The 20669-nt window shown below is 38.4% G+C and overlaps 1 protein-coding gene and 1 long non-coding RNA gene across 2 annotated transcripts in view; one reads left to right on the top strand and one right to left on the bottom strand.

Annotated features, from left to right (window-relative positions):
* The window catches only part of SLC6A14 (solute carrier family 6 member 14), a 142675-nt gene that overhangs the window by 33341 nt on the left and 88665 nt on the right, over positions 1 to 20669 (bottom strand). The gene's annotated exons all lie outside the window — the stretch shown is intronic.
* LOC309652110 lies at positions 5632 to 19296 on the top strand. Its single transcript, XR_014258588.1, has 3 exons — positions 5632 to 5719; positions 9762 to 9807; positions 13818 to 19296. It is a non-coding gene; the product is annotated as an uncharacterized lncRNA (long non-coding RNA).

Here is a 20669-nt window from a genome sequence, read left to right as displayed (position 1 = left end):
TAAGACTTACTGGGAAATATTATTGAAAATGCAGGAAAAATTTAAAAACCACCTCTTATGTAATGCCTTTTCATTGAATCATTTTACCAATTTGAGTTGCTTATTCCAATGAGGTATGCTAAGTGAAATAGGTGCAATGTGTATTAGTCCTATTTTTCTAAATTGTTAAGAGAAAATCACTCACATTGCCGTCTCATAACTTCTTGATGCAAAAAAAAAAAAAATCTATGGAGCTAGAAAAAATGGCAACATTCTATGATATAAGTATTAAATCTTATTACCTACTCTAACTAGGATGTCCTTTAGGAAATAGAAAAAATACTTATATTGATACCCAGTATATTGAACAGTGGTGGGTACACATGTAACTTTTTTCTGATTATTGCCTTTAACCACAGTGTGTTGAATCTGTGTGTCCTGACCCTTAAAAACACCTCAAGAATAAAACTGTCACTATTTGCAGATGACATGATATTTTCTCTAATCATCAGGGAAAGGCAAATTAAAACCACAATGAGATATCACCTCGCACCTGTTAGAATGTCTATTATCAAAAAGACAAGAAATAACAATTGCTGGCAAAGATGTGGAGAAAAGGGACCCCTTGTACACTATTGATGCAACCACCATGGAGAACAGTATGGAGGCTCCTCAAGAAATTAAAAATAGAACTACCATATGATCCAGCAACTCTTCTTCTGGGTATTGATCTGAAGAAAATAAAAACATTAACTCGAGAAGATATATGCACCCCTATATTCATTGCAGCACTATTTACAATAGCCAAGATACGAAAACAACCTAAGTGTCCATCAATGGATGAATGAATAAAGAATATATTATATGTGTATATATATATGGAATATTATTCAGCCATATACAAGAATGAAATCTTGCCATTTGCAATAACATGGATGGACCTTAAAGGCATTATGCTAAGTGAAATAAGTCAAGCAGAGAAAGACAAATACCACATAATATCACTTATATGGGGAATCTAAAACAAAAACAAACAAACAAAATAAGCTCATGGATACAGAGAACAGATTGTGGTTGCCAGAGGCAGGGGTTGAGGAAGGTGGGCAAAATGGGTGGTCAAAAGTTATAAATGTCCAGCTATAAAATGAGTAAGTTATGGGGATGTAATGTACAACATGGTGACTATAGTTAATAATACTGTATTGCACATTTGAAAGTGGTTAAGAGAGTAGATCTTAAAAGTATTCACCACAAGAAAAAGTTGGTAACTATGCCAGGTGACAGATGTTAGGTAGACTTATTGTGGTGATCATTTTGCAATATATACAAATATTGGATCATTATGTTGCACACCTGAAACTAACATAATGTTATATGTCAATTATATCTCAAAAAATAAATTAAAAAAAGAGGAAAACTGTAACACTTCGCACATATAACTTTTTACATATAACTTCTCGTATGATCCTCCCAATAACACTATGAAATAGGTGGCAAATGTATCATTGACCCCATTTTACAAAAGAATCAAAAACACAAAAGAGCATGGGATTCTCCCAAGATACTGTGTTTTCAAAGGACACCTATGTGAGTGGCAGAGCCAGGAATGAACTCTGGTTCCCTGCTTCCCAGACCTGTGCTCTTTGCTGGAGCCCCACTCTAACCCTCACTTTAGGGGCTCTGCCTTATCCTTGCAACTAAACTGACCTTTGGGACCTAAGCAATGAAATCTTCTTGGACAGGGTTGGTCCAAGACAGAGAAGCCTTATTCAGTGTCTCTTCCTACTATATTAAAGCAACATTCTGGTAAAGAAAGGGCCACTTGGCGCATATACTACACTAGGTGCTTTGGGGAAGCTGTGGGTAAGGAGCTTGCAGTCTTTCTCAGGAGGGTGTTAGAGAGTTGAAAAAGAAAATGAATAATCAAGTGCTAAATTGTGAGTACAGACTTAAGTGCTTGGATGATTGGACTAGCTGGAGAGAGTGTCACAGGAGACTTAGGATAAGCCTTGACTGAAAGGCTTAGAGTTTATGGGACAAGATAACTAATCAGGCAGGAATGAGGATAAAGCAGCATAATACAGGTCTGACTAAAGCAAGCAATTTTGTGTGACTCAATGCAGTGGGATTACCAGACTGCAAGGTTCATGAAGAGGGGACCTCGTCTTGTTCACCGCTGTATCCCTGGTGCCTTGAAGAAGGCTTGGAGCATAGCAGGCTCAAGAAATATGTTTTGCTTGCTGAGCCTGAGAATAGAGATGCCTGAATCTGGATTCCACCTTGCAGGTAAGAGGGAGCCTTTGGAGTTATCAATAATAGAATCACTGGAGCATTTCACAAAGTGCCTCTAGAAATATTTCAAATTTTATTTTGTATCCAGGCTTCATCCTACATCCTCATTCTATCTAAGGATATCTCAAAGTAGATAAGGGCAAAACAGCAGTCCCAGTGCATGAAATGAGGCTAAGGAATGACCAAAGTAGTATTCGTTTTTATTTCTTTGGCTGTCGTCAGAATCAAATTTATTATAATATTTGTGTAATTTCTTGTGGCTTGAAAATCTAGATTTAAATTTATTTGCACAGTTGATAAGACTATAAATTGGTATAAATTTTCAGAGGGCAGTTTGGCAACATGTATCAAAAATTTGAAAAATGTTCATACCCTTTGACCTGGTACTTCTTAATGCTAGGAATGTAGTCTAAGGAAACAAAGATATGAACAAAGATTTAGCGTAATCGAGAAAAACTAGTAACGCACCAAATAACTAAATATTTTGTGACTGTTTCAGTTAATTTTATATAATTCAACCAAGAAAAATTCTGTTGTAGAATAATTACAAACAAAAATGCAAACATGTACTCAAATAGACTGGAAAAAGTCTGGAAGAAATTATGCTAAAATATTAGGGAGGGGGTTCTCCAGGTGATGAGATAATAATTTATATTGCCAATTATCACATATATTTTTTATAATCAGAGAAAAACTATACTTTCTGAATTTATTTTTTTAATCTACCTTCTCATCCTTTCTGCAGAGGCAAAAGAAAAGTAAATGAAAGGGGACAGAGAAATGGAAGTGACAATAAATTCAATGTAATTGAGGAACATATCAGTCGGTATTATGAACTATGCCTAGGTACCCTAAGCCCATTGTTGGAGTAATTCTGCAAATTACTCCCTTATCTTAAGGTTCTTGCCCCAGTATGGCTGTTCATGCAAATAACAACAGAAAAAAAGTAAAAAAAAGAGTTCAATTCAGATGGTTGTCTGCTTTCTGATGTCCCAGGGAGGGGAGAGTGGTATATGTAGCTCTAAACGTGGGAATCTCTTTGAAATCTAGTCTAAACCTCTATTCTTCTGCTTCCTGCCCTTAAAGTTGGTGTAAAATTTAAAACAAAAAATGAAGGAAATAGAATCTAGCAACTTTGACAGTGTTTACTTCCTCCCAACTTTGCAGTAACTGGGAGTATTAAGAAATATGACTACTAACCTCAAACAGGCAGTTCCCTGCTGGCTTTCTGCTGACATCATCCGAGGTAATGCCTGGGTAGCAGAGGGGAGGGTGGTTCTTTTCTGAACTCCATGCCCCTATGGCCCACGGGCTTTCCTCTTTCCTTCTCCCTTGCCTCCCTCCTCTGCCCCATGCCCACTTCTCACACATGCTCAGTCAGCCAGTTGGAGCGAAAAAACTACTGACAGAGCATGGCAATTTCAAGGTATAAACTATCCACAGGTTAGGTAAATTGCAGGTACACAGGCTTATTATTTAAATTAGCTCGGTACAGCTTACATGTTAATCAGGCCCTTAAAGAGGCTGTTGGTCTAGATTTTTCTCCAAAGCTGGACAGCTCATTCATTTGGCCCTCTACTTTCCTGACAGACCAGCAGTCCCACCCCTCAGGGCTGAGGTAGAACTGCACCTTTTTTAAGTACTCCAAAATTATATAGCATATAATACTTATTTTACCTATTGAGTATAAAAGCCATATTTTTGTTGTAAAAAATCACAAAATAAGAAAAGTATAAAAAAACAAAAATCATCCATAATACCTCCACCCAGATACAACCACTGTTGTTCAGACATATACTTTGTATCTATGTAAATATTTATAGGGACTTCCCTGGTGGTCCAGCAGTTAAGACTCTGCAGCTCCCAATGCAGGGGGCCCAGGTTCGATCCCTGGTCAGGGAACTAGATCCTGCATGCCGCAACTAAAGATCCTGCATGCGGCCACAACTAAGACTCGGTACAGCCAAATAAATAAATATTTTTAAAAATGTATTTATAAGTATATATGTATATTTATATAAACAAAATAAATCAGCTTCATGTTGTAAAAAAAAGTTTTACACCCCTTTTTTTTTGCACCTAGTGTTATATTTTGAGCATCTTCTTAGGTCAACATTTTAAAAAATGGCTTCATAACATCCCTTTCACATGGGTATGACAATTTATTTGACCTATTCTTGGCGATTTATAATTTTTTAAGTTTTCATTGCTATAAATAATGTCTAGATAATCATCTTTGCCTATAAACTGTTAAGGATTATTTCCTCAGGATAGTGTGATTTGAAATCAGAAATGACTGCTTTAAGGTTTAAGACATATTTCTAAATTACCATCCAAAATTGTACCAATTCACATTACCTCCAGAAGTCTATCAGAGAACCTTGGCAATTCTTGGCACATGACAATTATGGGCCAATACTTTCAGTATGGTTTGGGAACCCTGACCCAGTCCCAGGTATGCAAGGGTCTTACCTATTTATTTGCATCCCACATTTACTGCAATTTCCTACCTATAATCAGAAAGACTCTCTATGGACCTTTATGGAAAATCACTTTTTTTTTTTTTTTTTAAGTTTTAGGAGGCTGTATTTTATTTTTTGTCTTTAAATTTATTTATTTATTTATTACTTTTGGCTGTGTTGGGTCTTTGTTGCGGCAAGCGGGGGCCACTCTTCGTTGCGGTGCGCGGGCTTCTCGTTGCGGTGGCTTCTCTTGTTGCGGAGCACGGGCTCTAGGCTCGCGTGCTTCAGCAGTTGTGGCACACGGGCTCTAGAGCACAGGCTCAGTAGTTGTGGTGCACGGGCTTAGTTGCTCCTCAGCATGTGGGATACTCTCCAGACCAGGGCTCAAACCCATGTCTCCTGCATTGGCAGGCGGATTCTTAACCACTGCACCACCAGGAAAGTCCCTGGAAAAATCACTTTTTAATATGACCTTGAAGTCAAATTAGTGGTGGTTTTGTTATCTATCTCTTAGTTACATTTCTCTGTGAATTCCACTTACATCCTAAATCTCATCAGAATGTAATAAAAATTACAGGACAAATGTCCATGTGAAAATCTTACTGGCAGCTAATGTGATTTCAGATGACCAAACAAGCCACTAAATAAATATAAAGTGTAATTCCCTCATGTTTTGTGTATTGATTTTAATTAACTTCAGTCAATTCCTGCGAAAGTTATAGGAGAGAAGCCTAACATTTCATGAGGGGTATCATGTGCCAGGGAGTGTGTGCTTCTCACCTTACATGAATAATCTTATTTAATCTTCACAAAGCTCTTAGGTGAAGTTCTCACTGTGCTGTTTTTCCGGTAAGGAAACTGAGGCTTAGAGAGTCTAAGTAACTCTATTCCAACCACTAGAAAATGGCAGAACCACATATGAGGCCCAGGTCTATCTGACACCACAGCTGGAACTCTTTCCACTTCCCCATGTGACATTCTGAAAGGTAAGTTGAAACAGAGATATCACCTCCTATGATCAATAATTTTCACCTTTTTGCTACTTTTTACATTACTTTTACTATGTTTGATTCTATTTCCATCCAAAACCCTTCTACCGTAAACTAGTACTACCCCAGGAATATTCTGAAAATGAATCAATAAGTGATTGCAGAGCCCATTAGAAGGCTAAATACAGCCACCCAATAACACAACACACCTATATAAAGTATATGACATTGAAGCTGCTGTAAGAATGACTTTGGCTCCAATTTTAATGTTGTCTATTAGTTTATCTGTAGATGTGCACTTTCTTATTTCACAATATTGGGAGAGAATATCTGTCCTCAGATACCTTCATTGTAAGTCTTGCAGACATCTACAAATGCCACACAGAATTTAATCTGTATGTCAAGGTACAAGTTACTAAATATGAGGTCAGAACTAATCTAATGTATGAATCAACTTCTTTCAGAGCATGTCTCTCCCTCCTCTTCCCTTAAAAGGAACGGCTTGCATTTCAAGTGTTTGTTTCTTGTTTCTTTGAATAAATTATTAACCACTTGTATGAGAATCCTATAAGTGTTTGGGAAACAATCTCTGAAACGATTCTTTTGTCCACAGGAGCCATCTTGAGTACGTTAAAGCTGTTGGAATTTACAAGATAGCGCCTAGTTACAGAACTGGTATTGTCCTAGATAAACTCATACTAACAAGCCTTGTAAGGCAATTTATGATTATCCCTCCAAGTCAGAGTTTCTCAACCTCAACACTATTGACATTTGGGGCCAGATGGTTCTCTTTTGTTGGGAGGGATTCCTGTGCTCATAGTATGTTCAGCCGCATCCCTGACGTCTACCCAGTAGATGCCAGAAGCAACACTCCCCCCCACTCCAAGTTGTGATCATCAAAAATGTCTCCAGACACTTTCAAAAGTGTCTGAGGGTGGAAGGTAGTAGACAAAATCTCTCCCAGTTGAGAGCTGCTGCTCTCAGTACAATGTCCTTAACTTCTTTGTAGTGAGGTGCTACTTCTGATTTCCACTCAGAGCTTGAGATTAAGGTAAAGAAAAAAGAAATGGCTATAGCGAGGAAAATGCTTGAGTTGGGGAGATGTGGTCAAGAGGGTAGGGTATATCTACAAGGACATAAAATATTAACCTCTTCCCTACTGGATTGTTTTAAAAAAGAATCAAGAAAGTTATATTTGCACTAATAGATAACACGTATATTCGGGAAGTATATTGGAATGGTTCAGAATTTAGTCTGTACAACAGTATGAATCTTTATGGGAATCCCAGCTCTGCCACTTCCTATCTGAATGACCTTGGACAAGTTTCTTAAGCATCCTATGTCTCAGTTTCCTCATTTGTAAAATGGGGACAATAATATAGCACTTTTTTCACCGGATCGTTGTGATGATTCAATAATAGAATGTAAATAAAGTGCCTATTAGGGCAAAACAAGGAAAGCACCCCAAAAAGGTAACTCCTTTTAGGTAAGCAACATAAAAAGACTCTTGGAAAGTTGTTTGGGGACTTCCCTGGTGGTACAGTGGCTAAGACTCTGCACTTCCACTGCAGGGGGCATGGGTTTGATCCCTGCTTGGGGAACTAAGATCCCACATGCCACGGCCAAAAAAAGAAAAAAAAAAAGAAAGTTGTTTGACTAGTTCTTTTTCCACCTTGATGTTTTGATTTTGGAAATACAATAAAAAAAGGTACTATACCTATTTTTGTGAGCTAACCCATAGAAACTTTCCTGAACAATTTCTCTAATAATCTTCCTGCTTAAATGGAATTTTAGCTTTCTTATTTTTAACAAGGAAATGATTTCCTGAATTTTTAATCCATGTATGATTATTAAAGAATAGGCTAGGACAACAGCAGAATCACCGAAGCTGCCCAAAGGACCTGCACTTCTTATGCACACATGCACCCGGAACTAGAGAGTCCCAGCCACTCTGGAGCCACTTCAAGGATTATTCAAAGTTTGTGAAGTAAGAGAGAGTGCAGCAGAGGCTGGCTGGATTTTGGCCAGTAAAATCATGTTAGACCTGTTTGGTTCATGTGTGATTGAACTGGCTTGTGACAAAACATTTAACTATGAGGCCAAAACTTTGACCTTTTCTGGATGACTAAGAAAAATTTACCAACTGAATTGAAAACATCGAAGACCAAGCTCATGTACCTCTCCCTTGAATCACAACAAATTTAATATCTAAGGTCCAACTACAAAGTAGGCAGCTATGCCTTTGAAGAGAAAATGAAGAAGGAAATTGATTTCAATGCACATAGAGATTTAGCAGTCAGAAGTTCTGTTATAAATATCTCCTATATCTTTCAACCCCTCCCTTAGATAACAAGTCTAAGATCCCTTAAGAGCCATGAAAATAATGTGAAAAATGTTCTGTTCTTGTCAGCCTCCCTAAATCTCCTTTAAGTTTCAGCATCAATATTAACTCAGCCAACTACGTCAGTGCTTCAAGAAAGGGAAGTGTTTACCAGCAGAGAGAGATCTGCACTGAGACTTTGACGACGGCCTCTTGCACAGACCTTGAAACCTAAAAGCTTCTGCTGACTGATGCCATGATTGTAACTAAGGAGAACCTGAGATATTTCTCTAGCATTTGCCTCTCTTGTCAGCCTGATTCAAATCTGTTCAACTTCAAGACATAGTATAGACATAGTATAGAAACTCAGGGTCTGGACCATACTTTCCCAATGTCCCTGTGTTTCTTTCTACATTACTCCTACCCACGATAAATAAAAGTGCAAAGCAGAAAATCAAAATCATCAATAATCCCATCCACCAAAATGTAACATTTTGGTACATAAATAATTTGAAACTTTTTCTATGGAGATAACATATTTTTTAAAAAAGCAAACAAAGGATCACTTGATAAATTCTTTTAACGAGTGTTTTTCCTTATCTATTATATATACATATTATTTTGAAGAGCAACATACTTACAGACAAATGTACAAATTGTAAGTATACAGTTGCCTGATTTTTCACAAAGTGAACATGCCCCATGTAATCATCACCAGGTAAAGAAACAAAATATTACTGGTTTCCCAGTGCTTCGTGCCTCCTCCCAGCCACAGTACCCATGCCAAAGGTAAAACACTATCCTGACATCTTTCACCGTTCACTTTTATGTTTCTGAACTCTTTATGAATGGAATTATAGACTATGCACTTGTTTTTGTATCTAGCTTCCTTCATGTTTTATTATAAGATTCATCCAAGTGGTTGCATGTGGCGATAATCACTCACCCTTATTATTGTACAGAAGTCCATTGTGTGAGTGTACAACGTTATTTATTCATTCCATACTTGATGAACATTTGGAATGTTTCCAATTCTTGGCTATTATGAATAGTGCTACTTCAGAGTATTCTTGTACATATCTTTGGTGCATTTTATGTTCACATTTCTCTAAACATAATTAAAAGTGCAATTGCTGGGTCATAGGCTATGTTAGCCGTTTTCCAAAGTTGTGTAAGTTTACACTCCCACCAGCAGTTCATGGGCATCCTAGTTGCTTTACATCCTTACCAAAACTTGTTATTATCTGTCTTTTCCATTTTAGCTGTGCAAATGGATGCATTTGCACAGGATGCACAAACCTGAGACACAGATTTGCGTCTCAACCTGTTTTCAATTTGCAATTCTCTGATGATTGATGATGCTGAGTAGCTTTTCATAAATTCATTGGATATCCTTTTTTGTGAAGTCTGGTCAAGCATTTTACCCTTTTGTCTATTGGGTTGTCTGCCATTGTTGATATGTAGAATTCTTTAGATATCCTGGTTACACCAATTTTGTTGGTTATATGTATTATAAACATCTCCCAGTCTGTAGCTTGTTTTTTCATTCTCTTAATGATGCTTTCGATTAACACAAGTTCTTAATTTAGTGTCCAATTTTACAGCATCATCTTTTGTTAATAGTCTTTTTGTGTCCTGTTTAAGAAATCTTTGCCCAAAGTCAGTAAGATATTGTCCTGTTTTTGCTAGAAACTTTATTGTTTTATCTTTCTCATTTAGATTGGCAGTCCATCTGGAATTGATTTGTATGTGGCGATATATGGAGGTGAGATTTCCTTTTTTTCTATATCTAACCAAATAGGCTATGAATCTAGCACCATTTATTGAGAAGGTCATCTTTCCCTGATGCACTGCAGTACCACTTTTGTCATACATGGAGTAACCATATATGTGCAAATGGGTTTCTGAACTCTTTATTCTGCTCCATTGCTCTATTTATGTAATTTTGTGCCAACATCATGCTTTCTTAACGCTTGTAACTTTATAATGTCTTCTTATCTGGCAGTCCATGTCCTCCATTTCAATTCCCACAAAACACCTGCTGCAGTTTTAATTGAGCCTGCTACAGAATTTATAGATCAATTTGGAAAAACGGATATCTTTACAATAGTGAGTCTTCGAAACTATGTGCCTGGTATATACCTCCATTTATTTAGGTCTTTTTAATATCTTTCAGTGAATCTTTGTAGTTTACTGTGCATTGATCTGACATAGATTTCATTTGATTTCTCCTAGATATTTGCTCTTTTTATGGTATTTTAAATGCTATATTTTAAATGTTCATTTTCTATGATTGTTTCTGGCATATAAATACAGTTGTATATTTGATCTTGTAGCAATGACCTTAATAATTCACTTATTAATTGCAATAGCTTGTTAATAGAGTCTTTTGGATTTTCTACATACACAATTTCATCTGTGAATAATGACAACTTTATTTCTTTCTTTCCAATACTTACACCATTTTTCCCCTATCTTGTTGCATTGGCTAAGACCTCTGGTACATGATAAATGTGCATCCGTATCTCATCCCCAACCTTGGTGTGTACTAGGGGGAGAGCCTTTCAATACTTTATTGTTAAACATGTTTCCTGTAGGCTTTTGATATATACTCCTTATCAGACTAAACAATTTCTCCTCTCTTCCTAGTTTTCTATGTTTTATTTTTTAATCTTGAATGGATTTTATCAAACGTCTAGTGAGATAAAATATGAATTTCTCCTTGATTCTGTTACAGCAAATTACATCCATTGATTTGAAAATGTTAAACCACTCTTGCATTTCTGAAATAAAAACCTATTTGGGATATATTATCTTTTTAAATATAACGCTGCATTTTATTGGATAATATGTTAGGATTTTCCATTATACAAAATTTTATGGGGCTTCCCTGGTGGCGCAGTGGTTGAGAATCCGCCTGCCAATGCAGGGGACACGGGTTCGAGCCCTGGTCCGGGAAGATCCCACATGCCACGGAGCAACTAGGCCCGTGCACCACAACTACTGAGCCTGCGCCCAAAACCCCCGAGCCACAACTACTAAGCCCACGTGCCACAACTACTGAAGCCTGCACACCTAGAGCCCGTGTTCCGCAACAAGAGAAGCCACTGCAATGAGAAGCCCGTGCACTACAACGAAGAGTAGCCCCCGCTCGCCGCAACGAGTGCGCAGCAACTAAGACCCAGTGCAGCCAAAAATAAATAAATAAATAAATTTTTTTAAAAAAAGAATATACCTTGATAAAAAAAAAATTTTGTGTGTGTTGTGGGTATATGACCATGTCAATAAATATGGGTCTATTTTATCAATTTTAATGACTGAATTTGTTCTCATATTGATGTACCATAATGCAAGTTGTTTTCAAATTTTGCCATCATAAACAGCATTGTGCTGAACACCCTTGTCCGTACATATGTTACTTGTACCTGTTTTCCAGAGGACTAAGTAGCACTGCCTTCTTGGTGTCATTTGAACTCAGCAGTAGCTTTGTAAGTATCAATCGTCAAGAGTCAAAACCCAGATTTCCTGGTTGCTTTGTACAGGTTTCCTGGGTAGCAAAAGCTCCCTAATGGAATCTTGAGCTTGCTGCTATTGGCCCTGCTAAAGACTGATATCTATCCAAAGGACAAAAGACCTGGGAAGTGAAAAATCGAAACGCCTTAGTGTTAAAATGGAAGACAACCTGGGAAAATACTTTATGACACAATTGAATACGGTCTCAGGAAAACTCAAATAAGTAATGGCAAGAGCAAGGCAAATGACATCAGAAACACTGGATTCACATACCAATTACCAGCTATGTAATCTTAGGCAAATTAGTGCTTGCTGTAACCAGGAGTTTTTTCACCAATAAAATAGAAATATATTAATATTCGAGGATTGTTAAGAGGATAAAATGAGAAGCTCATACTACAGCATTTTTTTACAGAGTAGGCATTCAGTAAATGTCAGTTCCTTTAGTTTCTCTTTAGTTAAGAGGCTGTTTTAAAAAATAAAAGAAATACTCTAGAAAAGATTTGCTAGTTTTTCTTTGAAAAAGCTCAGAAAAAAATGTCTTTTCCTACACCAGGATCTTCCCTTAAACTTTAATACGTGTAAACAAATAGAACACTTCCTATTCTTTTTTTTTTTAATAAATTTATTTATTTTATTTATTTATTTTTGGCTGCGTTGGGTCTTCGTTGCTGCGTGCAGGCTTTCTCTAGTTGTGGTGAGTCAGGGCTACTCTTCATTGCAGCATGCGGGCTTCTCATTGCAGTGGCTTCTCTTATTGTGGAGCATGGACTCTAGGTGAGGGGTTTCAGTAGTTGTGGCATGTGGGCTCAGTAGTTGTGGCTTGGGGGCTCTAGAGTGCAGGCTCAGTAGCTGTGGCACGCAAGCTTAGTTGTTCCGTGGCATGTGGGATCTTCCCTGACCAGGGATCGAACCCATGTCCGCTGCAGTGGCAGGCGGATTCTTAACCACTGCACCACCAGGGAAGTCCCAACACTTCCTAGTCTTGAAAACTGCCTGGTGAAAAAAAAAAAAGGATCTATATTATTAATGACATCATTTATTTTGTATGGTCATCAAGACGTCCATGTAAATATCTTTTCTATGTGACTTAACGTCTTGTAAGGCTAAAAAGCCAGGGTGAAGTCCTAGTTCAGAGATGACTAATTAGGATCAGATTAGGTACTTCTTAGTTATGAAATAATTGAGTCATGCTCTCAGTCTACACCTTTTGATCTGAGCGTGGTGACATAAAATTAGCAGAAAGCACTTGGGGTATGATGCATTGGTTAACTATTTAAATTTACTGACACTTATGCCAGAGATAACTGATCCTTAATGGCCACCATAAGTCTGTAAGGCAATGTCCAGACTCTTTGCACTTCCACTTTTGTTCCTACTTTTATCCTCTGGAGCTCCTACAAGAGTTACCGTAAACCTTATTTATGTGACAGTCTTTCAACTATTTAAAGTCAGTGCTTGGGTGGGGGAGATAAATTAGGAGTATTGGATTAGCAGATACAAACTACTATATGTAAAATAGATAGGCAACAAGGGCTTACTATATAGCACAGGAAACTATATTCAGTATCTTGCAATAACTTATAATGGAAAAGAATCCAAAAAAGAATATATATCTGAATCACTTTGCTGTGTACCTGAAACTAACACAATATAGTAAATCAACTATACTTCAATTTAAAAAAAACCCTGAGGAAACCTGAATAAAGTATTTAGTTAATAATAATGTAAAAAAAAATAAAGTCAGTGCTCATTTCTCAGTGCACTTTTCAGTAAGGATTATTATATAAATCCAGTTTACAGAAGAACAATAAACTTATAAAAGCACAAGTAGAATCCATTTTCAAGAAATAATTCATGATATCTGGTCCTACAGGATGGGTCATTCCCATATTTGTCAAACAAGCCAAATCAATACTCCTGTAAAATAAGTAGTCAGTTTTTAAAACTCATGATAAAGATGAACGCTTGCTAATATCTTTTTGTATAGTACCAACACTTGAATATCTGTACAATTTTTAAATTTCTTAATAAATGCTGACTTGTCAAAATGTTGAAATGACGATTTCGGGAAAGGAAAGGAGAGGTTACAAGTGTCCTTCTCCCTTTTTAAGTTATTTTTGCTACAGAGTAAAGAACAGTCCAGGCTGTAGGAAAACTGCTGAAGTACCACTGATGCTGGGAATTACTCTTCTCCAAGCCAAAAGTGTTAGAGCTCAAAGAGACCTTTAAAATCACTAGTACAACCCCCTTATTTTACAGATCAGGAAGCCTAGCCACGGAGAAAGGAAATGGATTTAAGGTCATTCAACCAGTCAGAAGTGGGACTGACTTCCCAATCTGAATTTAGTGCTGTTTCCACCATTCTTCGCTACTTTCCGTTGAAGGCAGAAGAGCTGTTGTGAGATCCATAAGAATCTGAAGGTTTTATATCTCAGTAAAGAAACACAATAGCCAGACTTGGCTTGTATGGTCTGGCTTTTGGTGACAAGTATACGATGGACATGCTTCCTGAGAAACCTAACCAAGGAGATCATCCTATCTACTATACTCAGCAGCAAAGTAGCTTGGACTTCAAGATTCCTGGGTTAAGAACTATAGGGAAGGACAGAGTTTGTGAACTTCCAGATCACCATTTAAGGCTGACTACAGTGTTAACTCACGCATGCTTCCTTTGCAAGGTTGCCTGGGGTATGAAAAACCACTTTCCCAGAGAACTGATTTACAAACGTATTGGTTATTCTCCTTCTGCACCATCTTCCCAGCTCCAACTCCCTTCTCTGCCCCGTGGGATTGCACCAGCTCCTGCCTGGGGCTCCTCAACCCCCTCTGCAGATCCCAGCTCTCCCTGGACTGAGGGTGAGAGCTTCCCACTGTTGTTAGTCACTGGGTCCCTCATCATCGCTTCTTGGTTCCCTTAACCCTGCCTACACCTCTGTAAATAGACCTTTCAATAAATTTTATTCTGAATCCAGGTTGAGTATATGTCCCATTTCCTGCTGGAATCCTAGCTGATAAACAAAACTCTGTACATCTTTCCCGTATAATACCTCAAACTGTAATGAGGTTTTGGGTTGCATCCCTTAGGAAGATAAAAACCGGTACACTGTGACCCATACAGAGAGTTGGCCTCTCGAGATTCCTTCTTTAGAAATCACTAGCTATCCTTATTTGCATATCCTTACCTCCAGTGTACTGCTGTTGGCAGAAAATAAACATCAAATATCAGCTTTATATAAATAGATTTTAAAAATCTGTAAACAACTGAGAGCACCAGTTCCGCACATTGCAACAACAGGCTTCCATTTTAATAAGGCTTGACTACAATGCAACCATTTAAATGTCTCATCAAAACTCATTAAAGTAGAATGCATCTGTGTAGCTACTTCCATCAAGAACCATTTTTAGGCAGTAGCTGGCAAAATAGTTTTTAATGAAAACTGTCCACAGTATTCCCAAAAGGTGCTCCTGCATCTCTAGGAACTTTGGTGTATCTCCCCCATGCTTTAGTGTCATGGAGAGATAGAGACAGGCCTGAGTATGAACCCAAAGTTAACCAAGACCGAGGAGTGAATAATTTGCTTCTTCTGGACAATAGGGACTTAATATAGCTATTTTGCCACAAGAGCTAAAGCAACAACTACACACACATACAGACACACACATCCACCAAGGTCCATTAGGGATCCTCTACACCCCCCCTCTCTACTTTGAAGTTGTTTTTAGTGACATGTCTCAGCAAAAGCCCTTGTCACACAATCGTGGAATTTCTGATTTGGTTATTATATATTGTGGAGACCAGCCCCCTAATCAATTCATAGATACTACCGCCAAATCACTCCTGACCCCCACAACACCTTGTAATTACTCCAAATCTTCCACATGGGTTTTCTTCCAAACCATTGTAACCGTTTCCTAACCCATAAAGTTCCTTTCCTGAGTTTAAAAAGTAAACAAACAAACAAACAAAAACCCCCTCACTGCGGGGTCAGGCTGAACTAATGCTACAGATACATTTCTGAGTGTATTCAAATCCCAGGGAATTAATACCTTCATTCATTCAACAAATATTTATTCAGTACTTTATATATAAGACGCTGTTCTAGGCATTGAAGACACAGTACAGTTAATAAGATAGACAACAATCCTTGCCCTCATGGGGCTTATATTCTAGGCAGGGGAAGATTGGCATAAAACAAAATGAATAAGCTATATCAGTCATTAGAATGTGATGAGTGCTGGGGATATAAATAGAGCAGGGGAGAGGCAGAGGGAAAGCCAAGAGGGGATAAAATTTTAAAAGACAGAATGAGCCAGGCAGATATCACAGTGTTCTAAACACAGAGAACAGTAAGTGCAAAGATTCTAAAGCAAAACTATTCCTGGGGAATTCAAAGAACAGCACAGAGGCCCGTGTCGCTGGGCAAAATGAGCAAGGAAGGGAGTAGAGGAGATGCAATTACAGAAGTAGTGAAGTTGGAAGATGTATGTAAGGCATTGTAGACCATTATAAAGACTTTGACTTTTACTCTAAGTGAGATGAGGAGCTACTAGAGGGTTGTGAGAAGTGACATGGTCTGCTTTAATGTTTTAAAAAGATCACTCGGGAAGCTGTGTGGAGAACAGGCTACATTGTACTAGGCGAGTTAAAAGACTATTATAATAATTCAGCCGAGAGATGGTGGACCAGGGAGGTAGCAGTAGAAGCAGTGAGAAGTAGCCAGATTCTGGATGTATTTTAAGGGATGAGTCGACATGATTTCAAATGGAATGGATGTGAAATGTGAGTGAAAGAAATGGCTCAAAGTTTAATGACTAGAAAAATGGAGCTGCTATTAATTGAGATGGGAAAAACTGTGGGAGGAGCAAGGGCAGCTGAGGTGGGAATGGAAGATCAGGAATTCAGTTTTTGATGTGTTGACTCTGAGATGCCTATTGTACATCCAAGTGGAGGCCTTAAGTAGGCCATTGGATATTTGAGTTTGAAGTTTTCTGGAGAGATCTGGGATAGAGAGAAATTTAGGAGCTGCCAACAGATAAATGAGATTTAAATTTACAATATGGGATTAGATCACCAAGAAAGTGAGAACAGAGGAGATAAAAGATATGAGGACGGAGACATTGAGAAGTATGGTATCCCTTCAATGTTGAGAGGCAGGATAGATGGGAAGGACCCAATAAGAAAAATGAAGTAGAAGCAACTTTCATGGGGAAATAATACCAGAAAAGGGTGGTGTTCTGGAAGCCAAGGTAATAGAGTGTTCCAAGGAGGCGGGAGTGATCGACTGATCAATGTTGCTGAAGGTCAAGTGAAATGAAGGTTAAGAAATGACCATTGGGGCTTCCCTGGTGGCGTAGTGGTTGAGAAACTGCCTGCCAATGCAGGGGACACGGGTTCGAGCCCTGGTCTGGGAAGATGCCACATGCCGCGGAGCAGCTGGGCCCGTGAGCCACAACTACTGAGCCTGCGCGTCTGGAGCCTGTGCGCCGCAACAAGAGAGGCCGCGATAGTGAGAGGCCCGCGCACCGCGATGAAGAGTGGCCCCCGCTTGCCGCAACTAGAGAAAGCCCTCGCACAGAAACGAAGACCCAGCACAGCCATAAATAAATAAATAAATAAATAAAATAAAATATGTATGTTATCTCTAAAAAAAAAAAAAAATGCTGAACACCCAGTTAAATTAGAACTTCTGATAAACATATAATTTCAGATAAATTTCAGATAAAATTCCAGGTAGACTGTTCTTAGCATAAATACGTTTGTCTCCTGAAAACAAAACAAAACCTAAAAGTTGAGAATTACGTTTTATTTGGTGGACAAAACCGAGGACTTAAGCCCAAAAGACAGCCTCTCAGATCACTCCGAGGAACTGCTCCAGGGGGGTGAGGGAGGAGCCAGGATATACAGGAGTTCTGCAACAAAAACCAAGTAGTCAGAACATCAAAAGATTACTGTTCAGACATCTCCACTTAATGAATTTAGCGATTTTCTTTATGGGAAGTTACAGGAGTCTGGACTCATTGAAGTCATTCCTTTGATAGGCACCTTAGCTATCTAGGGCCAGTATCCTGCTTTTCTCCATCCTGAATCCCCTCAGGATGCACCTTTGTGGGTGGCTGCAGTGGCTGCTGGCCTGATGGCCATAACACCCTTTGTTTACTGATATGGCAGGCAGTATTTTTCATCCATACGTTCAATGCAATATTTGGGATATACTTATACTAAAAAGTATTCTTTGTTTCTATGAAATTCAAATTTAACTGGGCATCCTGTATTTTAGCTAGCAACCTTAGCTACAGATAAACCCTAACGGGGGTTGGGGGGAGGATGTAAATTAAAATTTTTCTGCACTTCCAAGTCTGTCTAGACATCTAAAATGCCCCTGGCTTCCTGGACCACCTCAGAGAACAAGATAACTAGTAAGATAATGGAAGGTCTGGAGCATGGAACTCTGAGGACACAGGCAAAACTGATTAGTAATCTCTTCTCACCAGAGCCCCTTTGAGTAAAAAAGTAAATCAACTAATATTGCTCAAGGCTACTCTTTGGCAAGAAGTTTAAGTGTACTCAGTCAATCAGTCTCAGACAATCTCCAGCCATATCGAAAAGGACAAAGTGGTTTTCCCCATGCAAAGGCATTCACCAAAATAGAGCGTAAGGGTTATAGACTAGGGTAGGAGAACATTTTCATTCTGTGATGGATGACTAAAGGTAATTTAGGTTAATAAAGGCATATGGGCACCAAGTGGCATTTAAATATTACATAGACAGTAACTACTACAAATATCAGTTGATGTAACAAAGTTGCCTTCAGCAGTTACTATGCATTAAGCATTGTGCTAAACTGAGAGGCATGCAGCACTGAATAAGACAAGGTCCATGCCCTCAAGCCCTTTACAAAGAGTTGCAAAGCAGTGAACAATAGAATAATCCTAGTTGTTTCCACTATATCTTTTTGACCTGTCTCCTACCTTTCTCCCCCTTTCTCATTTCAATCCAGCCCACTGGGATGGCCTGCTCCACTTCTGGGTCTTTGTATTTGCTGTTTCTTCTGCCTACAATGTTCATCCATCAGATATCTCTGTGGTTCATTCCCTCACCTTTTTCAAAACTTTGCTCAAACATCACCTTACCAGAGAGGCTATCTATAACCAACTGATAGAAAATAACATCCATCACTCTCTCTGCCCTCTGCTTTTCCTCCACAATACTTAACACCCTATGAAATTCTTTTCAGTTGCTTGTTTAATTGTTTATTACCTGTCTCCTCCAACGAGACTGTAAACAACATGAAGTAGATACTTGGTCTGTTTTGTTTATTACTGTATCACCAGCATGAACAATAGTGCCTAGCACCAAGTAAGAGCTCAAGATTTGTTTAATGAATGATACTCTCAGTTTTTTCTAGGAACTGTACTAGGCAATTTAGACATATGAACTCATTTAATTTAATCTTCACTACAACCCTATGACGTGGGTAGCATTCTTCTCATTTTTTAGATGAAGAAACTGAAACACAGAGGTTAACTGAATGTGGTAGGCAGAATAACGCCTCCCTCTGGAAGATGTTCATATCCTAATCTCTGCCATCTGTAATTGTGTTATGTTACATGGCAAAGAGGTATGAAGGGTTGCAGATGGAATTAAGGTTGCTAAGCAGTTTGCCTTAAAATAGGGAGATTACCCTGGATTATCTGGGTGAGTCCAATGTCATCAAGAGGGTCCTTAAAAGTGGAAGAGAGAGGCAAAATAGAAGGTCAAAGTGGTATGATGTGAGAAGGACTCAAGTTGCCATTGTTGGTTTTGCAGATGGAGGAAGGGGGCCACAAACTATGGAATATGGGCAGCCTCTAGAAGCTGGAAAGGCAAAGGAACAGATCCTTCGCCACAGCCTGCAGAAAGGAACAAAGGCCTACCCACACCTTGATCTTAGCCCAGTGACACTGATGTCATACTTCTGTCTCCCAGAACTGAGAAACAGTACCTTTGTATTGTTTTAAGCCACTAAATTAGTGGCAATTTGTTACTGCAGGAATAGAAAACAAATACACTAAGTTACCTAAAATCAACTAGATTGTGATAAAGACATATTTTAAACCCAGCTCTATCTGACTCATATATTAAGCACTGTTTCAGACAGCACAAAATGCCATGAGAGTTCAGTGAAAATAGGTCACTTACAACCAGGGAATGAGGAAAGGTTTCATGATAAAGTTAGAATGTGAACTGGGCCAGAGTGGTGGAAATTGATCAATATGGTGACAGTACTTTCTGAATTAAAAACTGGGTCTGAACATGATAGAGGCATTTGGAATAAGCCTATTACAGAAAATTAGGGCTGCACAGCTGCTAAAATCATAATAAAGATCACTTTATCAAAAAAAAAATTGAACTGGGCCTTGAAGGATTTGTAGGGCTTCAAATGATGAATATATCAAAACAGCCCAATGTCCTTTCATCAAGAAATGAATAAACAAATTGTGGTATGCTCATACAATGGAATACTACCCAGCAATGAAAGAAGAAGCAATTACTGTACTTACAATAATGCATAAGCCAAACAGACACTTTTTTTGAGGGAAAGAAACCAGACAGAACACGGCGCACACCATGTGGTTGCAATTATATGAAGTCCAACAACAGGCAAAACTAATCTTTATTGTTAGAAATCCAGAATTGGTTTCTGGGGCACAAAAGAACTTTCTGAGGTGATAAAAATGTTCTTATTTTGCGTGGTAGTTATATGGATGTCTAGAATTTTCAAAATGGATAAAACTAAACATTTAAATTTCTTCACTTTATTGTGTGTTAATTATACCTTTAAAAAAAGTTCAGTACAGACACCGAAGGTATCTTTCAAAGAAAAAGCATGACCAACAGCTGAGAAGCCAGATATGTGCGTCAAATTTAGGAAACAAAAATTAGTGCAGTTGGCTTAAAGAAGTTCTCAATCCCAGGTGTGTGTTAGAATCACCTGGGGAGCTTTTACACATACAGATGCCAGTGCCGACCCAGAGATTCCAATTTAATTGGTTTGTGGTGAGCCCCAAGCATCAGTATTTTTATAAGCTCCCCGGACAGTTCTCACATGAAGTCAGATTCGAGAAGCAGAG

This window comes from Balaenoptera physalus, assembly GCF_965194825.1.
Source record: "Balaenoptera physalus genome assembly, chromosome: X".
Taxonomy (NCBI): Eukaryota; Metazoa; Chordata; class Mammalia; order Artiodactyla; family Balaenopteridae; genus Balaenoptera; species Balaenoptera physalus.
Note: the sequence above shows the minus strand (reverse complement) of the source record. Positions and strands in the feature narration are given on the sequence as shown.